Source organism: Triticum dicoccoides, chromosome 1A, assembly GCF_002162155.2.
Source record: "Triticum dicoccoides isolate Atlit2015 ecotype Zavitan chromosome 1A, WEW_v2.0, whole genome shotgun sequence".
NCBI lineage: Eukaryota > Viridiplantae > Streptophyta > Magnoliopsida > Poales > Poaceae > Triticum > Triticum dicoccoides.
The window spans coordinates 395,143,456-395,152,534 of record NC_041380.1 but is presented as its reverse complement, the minus strand read 5'-3'; the positions used below and the strand labels follow the sequence as shown (position 1 = coordinate 395,152,534).

Below are 9,079 nucleotides of genomic sequence, written 5' to 3'. Positions count from 1 at the left end.
TATGGGACTTCCATTTTGATGTAATCAATTGTAATGTTTGATCTTGGGTCTCTCTTGCCTATAATATATATATAGCGTAATTTGACCCTGATTAACTATTTTGATAATTAACATACAAAATAGAGAGCAACTACGAAAATTACTTTATTTTGTACTTTTGAAGTGCATGCATATATGCCTACCATTGTTATGCATCCATGAATCATTACGCCTGGTTAAATTTAAGGAAATACTTGTGTTTTGTAATCAAATATTATCGTACATAAAACTTGCACCATAAGACCTAGTATTATGATTTCCATGTCCTGTAGGGTTGGCCGCTGGATGCTGGGTCATCAACCTTTCTTCCTCTCTCCTTTCCAAATAAAAGTAAGCTCGAGGAGAATGTAAATGATTTAATAAATATGGTGAAAAATATCATTATGCAGGAACCTTGCAGCAGTACGTCATAGCTGGAGGAAGATGTCTAAGTTAAGGTGATCACAGAAGGAGTTCAATTTGCTAACAACACACAACAGCATGTGTGCGCCATCCACCATGGATAGTAAGTTAGCGACACATAAGATGAATGATATGCTTGAGTACATTTGTCTGTTAGCGCATAATAATGACTCGCGTTGGAACCTTTCGCCACTTAGATCAAAATGATTACATATGTTCTCAATGCACACTGGAAGCACATATTAAATCGAAAGAAAAAGGAACACCAAATCATGGGGGGAAACCCCCTTCATTGGAACATGAAATTTTATGGCAATTGATTTTAAATAAACATAAATGTACTGTGTAAAAGAACAGAAAAATCTAGCCACCTTATTGCCATGTTATTTCCTTCCATCAAGTTAATTTCCATGCGTACTCCAAGAGCATGCTCCACCAACTAAACATGTGGCATTGAGATAAACCACCGTTATCCTCAATTCCTCATCTAGGCTATAATGTTTATATTTGTTTCTTCTTTCTCTATACATGAACCTTACAGAAAAGAAGCTCATGAAAGGAAGCCCAACTCATCCTTTTAGATTATATGGGAAACAGAATTGTAATACATTGTTCCCGTGTCAATCCATGTCTCATGTTTTCAGTCCATGGTGTCTAGCATGTAATGCCTGGTCCAGATCTCCTCTTTCTCTGTTGACATCAAAGCAGCATACAGGTTACGGACAGAAGCATACATGCGAGTGTTTCCTCTCAGTCTTAGTTAGTGTACCAGGATTAACAATAAAAAATCTTAATCGAATAGTGAGACTTTTAAGTGAAACGGCATGCTCAGGCCGGTCTCGGCGAAGTCAATGTTACCGGTTTTGTTAAAGACATAATTTATCTGCTGACGTCCTTGTTGATCTTGAATTCCTATTAGGCATTGGAAATTGCCATGTATCCATGGGTATGAAGAGCGCCATAAAGATAATCATTATGTGCTGGTGTCCTTGTTGGCTTGAATTCCGGTTAGGCATTGGACACATGTTGGGCACGTGAATACAATCCATGGATTGGTTATATCATGTGAGTTCATGCTCCTTGGGTCGAATGTCAACCTCAATCACTTGAGAATGACATTTGTTTTGCAGGGACAATTGAGAATGACATTGGTGCCTTGGCCAATGTACACGGCCACGACAATGACCTACACCATAATCTTGATCTTGCAGCCACACATGTGGAAATAGGCCACGCGAGACAATCATGGTAGGTCGACTATCGCCATGAACCCGTAGTTTCGATTTTGTGGGGATAATGTCCTGCTGAGCGCTGCAACCAAGGTAGTTCCGGCCCAGCAAGCAAGCAGCAACATATTGATAAATAGATAGCTTATAAATTACTAATATATTGCATCGCACGAGCTAGTTACATGACAGTATCTTGGATTATAAATTTGAAATATATACATATATAGATGTATATATTAATTACTAATTTTCTGAAGTAGCATCATGTACAGGTAACAATGGTCGACAACATATAAGATTGTGTGATGCAACCCTACCCAACAAAATTCTCCTTCGGTGCACAAAATAGAGACTAAAGGTTCGCCTAAATCTTTTTTAGTTTTCACACTGTACTTGGGCAGTACCATCCAAAAAATTCACAAACACAATCTATTTATATCAAACTGGCTAGTGGTGCAGAAAAAAGCGACTTTGCTGAGGGCCCATGACTCTTTCCATTTGTAAGATTGAGATCGAAGAATTTATCAAGACAAATCATTTGTAAGATAAGTACATTAGTGTGGAGTTCAGGTTTATGTCGGCTCAGCAACCTATTCGTCAAAAATTATATTATCATTGGCTAATAAGTTTAACAATGTCTGAAAGCTTTCTTACAGTTTGTACACTATTTGTGGAGTAGTATCATCTTAACATCTGATAAGTGCATCATCATTCATACTTATGTCAATGTGGTTTTACTTCTAATTCAGTATGAAATATGCAAGAAACATATATACATGAGGGGTTTGATTCATATTAAAAATAGTGGAAAGTGAGATGCATGAATTAGTACATAGGACAAACAGAAAATATAATAACAAATAAAATATAGATTACTTGCTAGTTGCTTGTCGTGGTAGCCTCCCATTGCCGATGCCCCCCCCCCCGACCATCTGATGCCTCCATAATGTCCCTTCAAGCCCATGCCAGACATTTTGAAACAATGATCCATGGTGTTAGAGGTTTGTTTGAAGATAGAGGATTCTTACCGAGATTGTTTATATCAGTGAAGATAAGATGCACATTCTGTTATGAAAAGTGATGGGGAATATCAGGAGAACTCCTTCATTTTTTACCAGCATGGAGAAACTACAGATTCCTACACTGGTTTGTAGAAAATAATAGTAATGTAATTTGTGGCAACAGGAAGATAAATTCAAACAGCTAGAAAACTACCAAATGAATCAATTCCTTACCTGCAGAAGTCAGGACTCATGTCATACTTCCAATGGCAGAAGCAATTCCTTTGTGATCAATAAACGACCATACTGGAACTCACAGTAGCTAAACCCATTTAATGATTTGAGGAAAAGATTGTAAATCCTACTTGTAATCTGCATAAGATGTTAGGTTATTGTGTAAGTTCCACCATAGATTTTTTTGTTAGATGCTAGTGCAGACTCCACAGTATTGTTCGATGAAGTAGATCTAGAAGCATGCGTCAATATTCTGCTACACATAATTGAACAACACAAATCTACTAATTTAAAGAGAGCATATTGAGGCGCCAACTGAAGAATATCACTATGCATAACCCATTTCTATAAACATGAAAATCACTATGAGGACACTTTGAAAGTTTAGCTGAAAAACCCTTACCATATTTTCTGTAAGTGGCAGCTATATATGATATCTGAATATTGTAACTGTGAAGGAAAGATCAACCAAATTATTAAAATCAAAAAAGATGATATGGACTCGATTATTACAATTGAAAGAAAACTTAATATGATTTTTTTGTACTAAAAAGATTATATACCTAGATCAGTTTCCAAATACAACAAATGAACTATATGCAGAAACATGTGTAACTCAATAAGCCATACATGAAGCTAAATATTTGCACACCCAAAAATACTAAGTTCTTACAAATATATCAAGAAAATATTATTCAGTCTAGATATGATTTTAAGAAATCTAGAAGTTGGAAAATATATTAAATATCCAAAGTACAGCCAAATATGCGAAGTCAATAAGGTATCATACATTTTTCTTAATCCCAGAGAGAAGGATTATTTGTTAAAACATGCAGATAATCTGAGTTAGCACATACAGGAAGAAACAACATACAGCATCTAAATCTGGAGAACATCTATATATGAAGCTTCTATAAACATTAAACAGAACTTGTTGGCAGTGATTGATTTCTATATGTATGTACCACGGTAGCTTACTGCAGGTTGGCACCAAAGAAGTAGCAGATTATCTTACCTGGCCCATTCTTCATCGCTTCCTATATTTCTTAATCTCATAAGCGTTGTGATGTGAAACACATATACAGAGCAGTTTTTTCCTTGATGAGAGATCACGGATAAAGCAAAATTATTTGGGGGCTCTCGGATGAATTCATCAAGGAGGAGAACAGAGGAGGAATTCATCAAGGAAGAGAAGAGAGTTACTTGCCTGTGGATGGGTGTACGAATCGGCCACAGATGAAATCGAACAGGGTTTGGGCGTTGGGATAAGATCACCCTTCCTTCACTCCATTGCCTAATTACTAATTAAGTTTTTTTTTGCTGGATCCGAGCTTCCCTACCTGGAAGCAGCGAAGGTATGAGCAGAACATGGTCAATAGGAAGAGTTGGAGATGGATTGGATGGGAATATGGTTGAACCCTTACTCCTTGGACGAATTGGAGCACCATGCGGATCTTCAAAGTGGATGATGGATGAAGTTACGAAGGGCGACATGAAGCGGCGGAGGAGCTACAGTAGCAACGTGCCAATTGCAATAGATCAGTTGGGGGATTGGGAGCGTATGCCAATGGCAGCATATCGGGGGGATTGGGAGCGTGAGCACACTTTTGAGGAAGAACCGACCTAGACTTTTTTTTGCAGGATCTTGAGGTTTTCTAGTTGTGTGGTAGATTGGTTTTTCCTGTTTTTCAGGGACCATGGACATATGGGGGAGAGAAGGGATCGCTAAGCACACATGGGTGGAGAGGCGTGGAGGAGTCTCTTTTAATGTTTTTTCAACGGCTCATTGATGGTTAGATGTTATTAGATGCGTAGATCTACACCGTAATAAGTTGGTCCCACCAGATAAATGGTTCCTAATTACTGATTAACGTGGGATTTTTTAGGAAGTCTGTAATTAATATAGGTATATATAGGTATAGATATAGATAAACAATTTGTATAGAAAGACAGTGCAAAAAGTTTAATAACCGTTTGACGTTCCAGTAAAAAAATGTAAAATCGCGCACTACAGCCAAAGTTTCTGTCCTGCACCGTACAGACCAACAAGCAAAGTAAACATCCTAAAGGCAAATCTTGACACATTATTTTTATTTTTAAACTTTATAAAAGCACACAACAGAAATAAATGACTCTCTAAAACTTCTGGGTTGTCTCCCTGGCAGCGCTTTCTTTAAAGCCATTAAGCTAGGCATATAGTGCTCAAGTAATGGATCCACCCGGATCCCAAGGTATATCAAAGCCAATTTGAATCAACAATGATTTGTAATTTAGTAGTGATCATAAAGTAACATATATCATGAAACAATGAAGTCTAACTCTCTTCCTATGAATAGGCATGTCATAAAAGAACAATTCATGCACACATAGTAAAGGCCAATGCATAGTATAAATAGTTTCTTGCAATTTTTTCGTGTGGGAAACATAGAGAGGTGGAGATATAGTTCCTCTCTTGTAATAATTGCAAGTAGGAGCATCAAGCACATGCATATATCTATAAAAATCATCATGTGTAATAGTAAAACGCAACCCATCAATATAATCCTTAATAAGGGTAAACATCTTCGATATAGTGTAGTTGGGAGAATTCAAAAAGATAATAGGACTATCATGCGTGGATGCAATAGCAACAATTTCATGTTTAACATAAGGAACTATAGCAAGTTCATCTCCATAAGCATAATTCATATTGGCATCTTGGCCACAAGCATAGCAAGCATCATCAAAAAGGGATATTTCAAGAGAATCAACGGGATCATAACAGTCATCATAGCAATCATCCTTCGGTAAGCACGAAGGGAAATTAAATGATGTATGAGTTTAAGAGTTACTCGCATTAGAAGGTGGGCACGGGTGATCAATCCGCTCTTCCTCCTTTTGTTCTTCGCTCTCCTCCTCATCTTTTTCATCCAATGAGCTCACAGTTTTACCAATTTCTTCTTCCATAGACTCCTGCAAAATATTAGTCTCTTCTTGGACAGCGGAGGAGTCCTCAATATATGGTTTAACATAGGCATTAGAAGCATAATTATCATAACAATATTTAAGTATGGCAAAAATTTCAGATTTGTAAAGACTAGCATCATATTTTTCAATCAAAGAAGCAATTTCATAAGCACCCTTAAAAGGAACAAATTCTTCATTTTGTTGAACATCATAGTAATTATAAACACCCTTAGCATACGAAGATACGATTCCATTATCGCTAAACTCACATTGTTAGGGAAGGTGTTTCTTAGGGTTTTCAGAACAACAAGTAACGTCATATATTTCACATAAATTCCTACCATAGCACTACAAACGATGAATTTGATCCGGTAAAAGTTCCCCTTTTTGAGCTAAGCAGTGTTGCACATAACAAGCATGCTCATCTAAAGATTTGCCCTTAACTAAGCTAGTTGGGGTTTCAGCACGGGCACAAAGGGATCGAAGATGATCCAAGTAAAAAGCTTCAGGAGTGTGATAGATTTTGAGTGGTTCTTCAACGATTGGTGTAGCAGGTACAACTAATTTTTTTTGGTATTTTGCCTTTCCTACCCATAACTGAAGATAAAAAACAACTTAGAACAGCAAATAAAAATTACTTAGTGATAAAGCAAACAAGCACACACGAGAATATTCACCCCACGCTATTGCTCCCCGGCAACGGTGCCAGAAAAAGGTCTTGATAACCCACAAGTATAGGGGATCAATTGTAGCCTCTTTCGATAAGTAAGAGTGTCGAACCCAATGAGGAGCTAAAGGTAGAACAAATATTCCCTCAAGTTCTATCGACCACCGATACAACTCTACGCACGCTTGATGTTCACTTTACCTAAAACAAGTATGAAACTAGAAGTACTTTGAAGGTGTTTTTGGATAGGTTTGCAAGAATATAAAGTGCACGTAAATAAAAAGTAGGGGTTGTTTAGGTAAAGAAGCAATAAAGTTAGTATAGTGAGTGTGTAAAAGTGGTAGTAGGAGTTGCAAAATTACCCCTAAGCAATTGACTACTTTACTAGACCGATAGCAAGTTTTATGTGGGAGAGGCCACTGCTAGCATGTCATCCCTGACTTGGAATTCTATGCACTTATTATTGGAACTATTAGCAAGCATCCTCAACTACTAACGTTCATTAAGGTAAAACCCAACCATAGCATTAAGATATATTGGTCCCCCTTCAATCTTGTATGCATCAATTTTTATGCTAGGTTGAAGTTTCTGTCACTCTTGCCCTCCAATATATAGTCCTATCAACATACAAATAACCCTATGGTGTGATCCACGCACGCGCTCATATGATGGGCACCAAAGGACAACAACATAACCACAAGCAAATTAATCAATCATAGTAATTCACCAATCACCGATAGGACAACGAAAATCTACTCAGACATCATAGGATGGCAACACATCATTGGATAATAATATGAAGCATAAAGCACCATGTTCAAGTAGAGGGTACAGCGGGTTGCGGGAGAGTGGACCATTGTAGATAGATTTGGGAAGGTGATGAAGATGTTGGTGAAGATGACGGAGGTGTTGGTGTAGATCACCGTCACACGATGATGGCCCCGGCGGCGTTCCAGCGCCACCAGGAGAGAGGAGGAGAGAGCCCCCCTTATTCTTATTCTTCCTTGACCTTCTCCCTATATGGGAGAAGGGTTTCCCCTCTGGTCCATGGCCTCCATGGCGGCGGAGGGGCGAGAGCCCCTCCGAGATTAGACCCGCCTCTCTGTCTCTCTCTATTTCTGCGTTCTGGGATTCTGCCCTTTCACCATTTCTTATATTACCGGAGATCCGTAACTCCGATTGGGCCAAAATTTTAACAAGATCTCTATCCGGATATTAGCTTTCTTGCGGCGAAAGAAGGGCATCAATCGCCTTACGGGGTGGCCACGAGGGCCCAGGGCGCGCCTGACCCCCTGCCTCGTGGCCCCATCGGGCATTGTCTCGCGTTGATTCTTCTTCCAAAAAATCACATATATTCCAAAAAAAAATATCTGGCAGTTTTATCCCATCTGCACTCCGTTTGATATGGATTTACTGTGAAACAAAAAATGCAACAAACATGAACTGGCACTGGGCACTAGATCAATATGTTAGTCCCAAAAATAGTATAAAAAGTTGCCAAAAGTATATGAAAGTTGTATAATATTGTCATGGAACAATCAAAAATTATAGATACGACGGAGATGTATCACTACGCAAAGCCACAACGGTGATATGCAAGTTTCTATTTAACCTTCTACAAGTACCGCCTTTGTCGGATTCGATTCAACTAAGGTGGGAGAGACAGACACCCGCCAGCCATCTTTATGCAACAAAGTCACATGTATGTCGATGGAACCGGTCTCATGTACGTGGACATGTAAGGTTGGTCCGGGCCGCTTCATCTCACAATACCGCCGAATCAAGAAAAGACCAAGGAAGGAAGCAATCTGAATATCAATGCCCACAAACTCCTTTGTGTTCTACTAATGATGTCATCTACGCATATACCTAGCTCATGATGCCACTGTTGGAGAACGTTGCATGGGAAACAAAAAAATTCCTACGCTCACCAAGATCAATCTATGAGATGAACATCTACGAGAGGAGAGATTGCATCTACACACCCTTGTAGATCTCTAAGCGGAAGCATTAAGAATTGCGGTCGATGTAGTCAAACGTCTTCGCGATCCAATCACGGTCCGTCCCGCGAACTCCCGATCCAAGTGCCGAATGGACGGCACCTCTGCGTTCAACACATGTACGGCTTGATGATGCCTTCAACTCCTCGATCCAGCGAGCTATGGTGAAGTAGTAGCTTGTGTCCTCCGGCAGCACGACAGCGTGGTGGCGGTGGTGGTGACGGAATCTTAGTAGAGCTTCGCTAAGCACTACGGGGAGGAAGAGGGATGCGAGGGAGAGGAGAGGCAGCGCCGTGGCGTAGAGATGTGCTAAAGGGTGCGGTTGCCCTCTCTCTACCTTTCTATATATAGGGGAAGGGAGGAGGGGGTGGCGCCCCTAGGGTTTCCCCTAGGGGGCGGCGGCCAGGGAAGATGGGATCTCCCCTAGGGTGACTTGCCCCCAAGCCGGGGGGGAGCCCTAGGGGGGCTCCCCCAACCCTCCTGGTTATGTGAGATGGGGTGAGGGGGTGCTCAGCCCCTTAGTGGGATGGTTTGCCCCCTCTGCTTGGCCCATGGGAACCC

At 39.9% G+C, this 9,079-nt stretch overlaps 1 long non-coding RNA gene across 1 annotated transcript; it reads right to left on the bottom strand.

The window, feature by feature from the left end:
- Window positions 1–2,592: 2,592 nt before the first annotated feature.
- Window positions 2,593–4,041, bottom strand: LOC119294328. Its single transcript, XR_005143414.1, has 5 exons — window positions 3,921–4,041; window positions 3,309–3,355; window positions 2,906–3,043; window positions 2,699–2,735; window positions 2,593–2,622 (listed from the first exon to the last, which is right to left on the bottom strand). It is a non-coding gene; the product is annotated as an uncharacterized LOC119294328 (long non-coding RNA).
- Window positions 4,042–9,079: the final 5,038 nt, after the last annotated feature.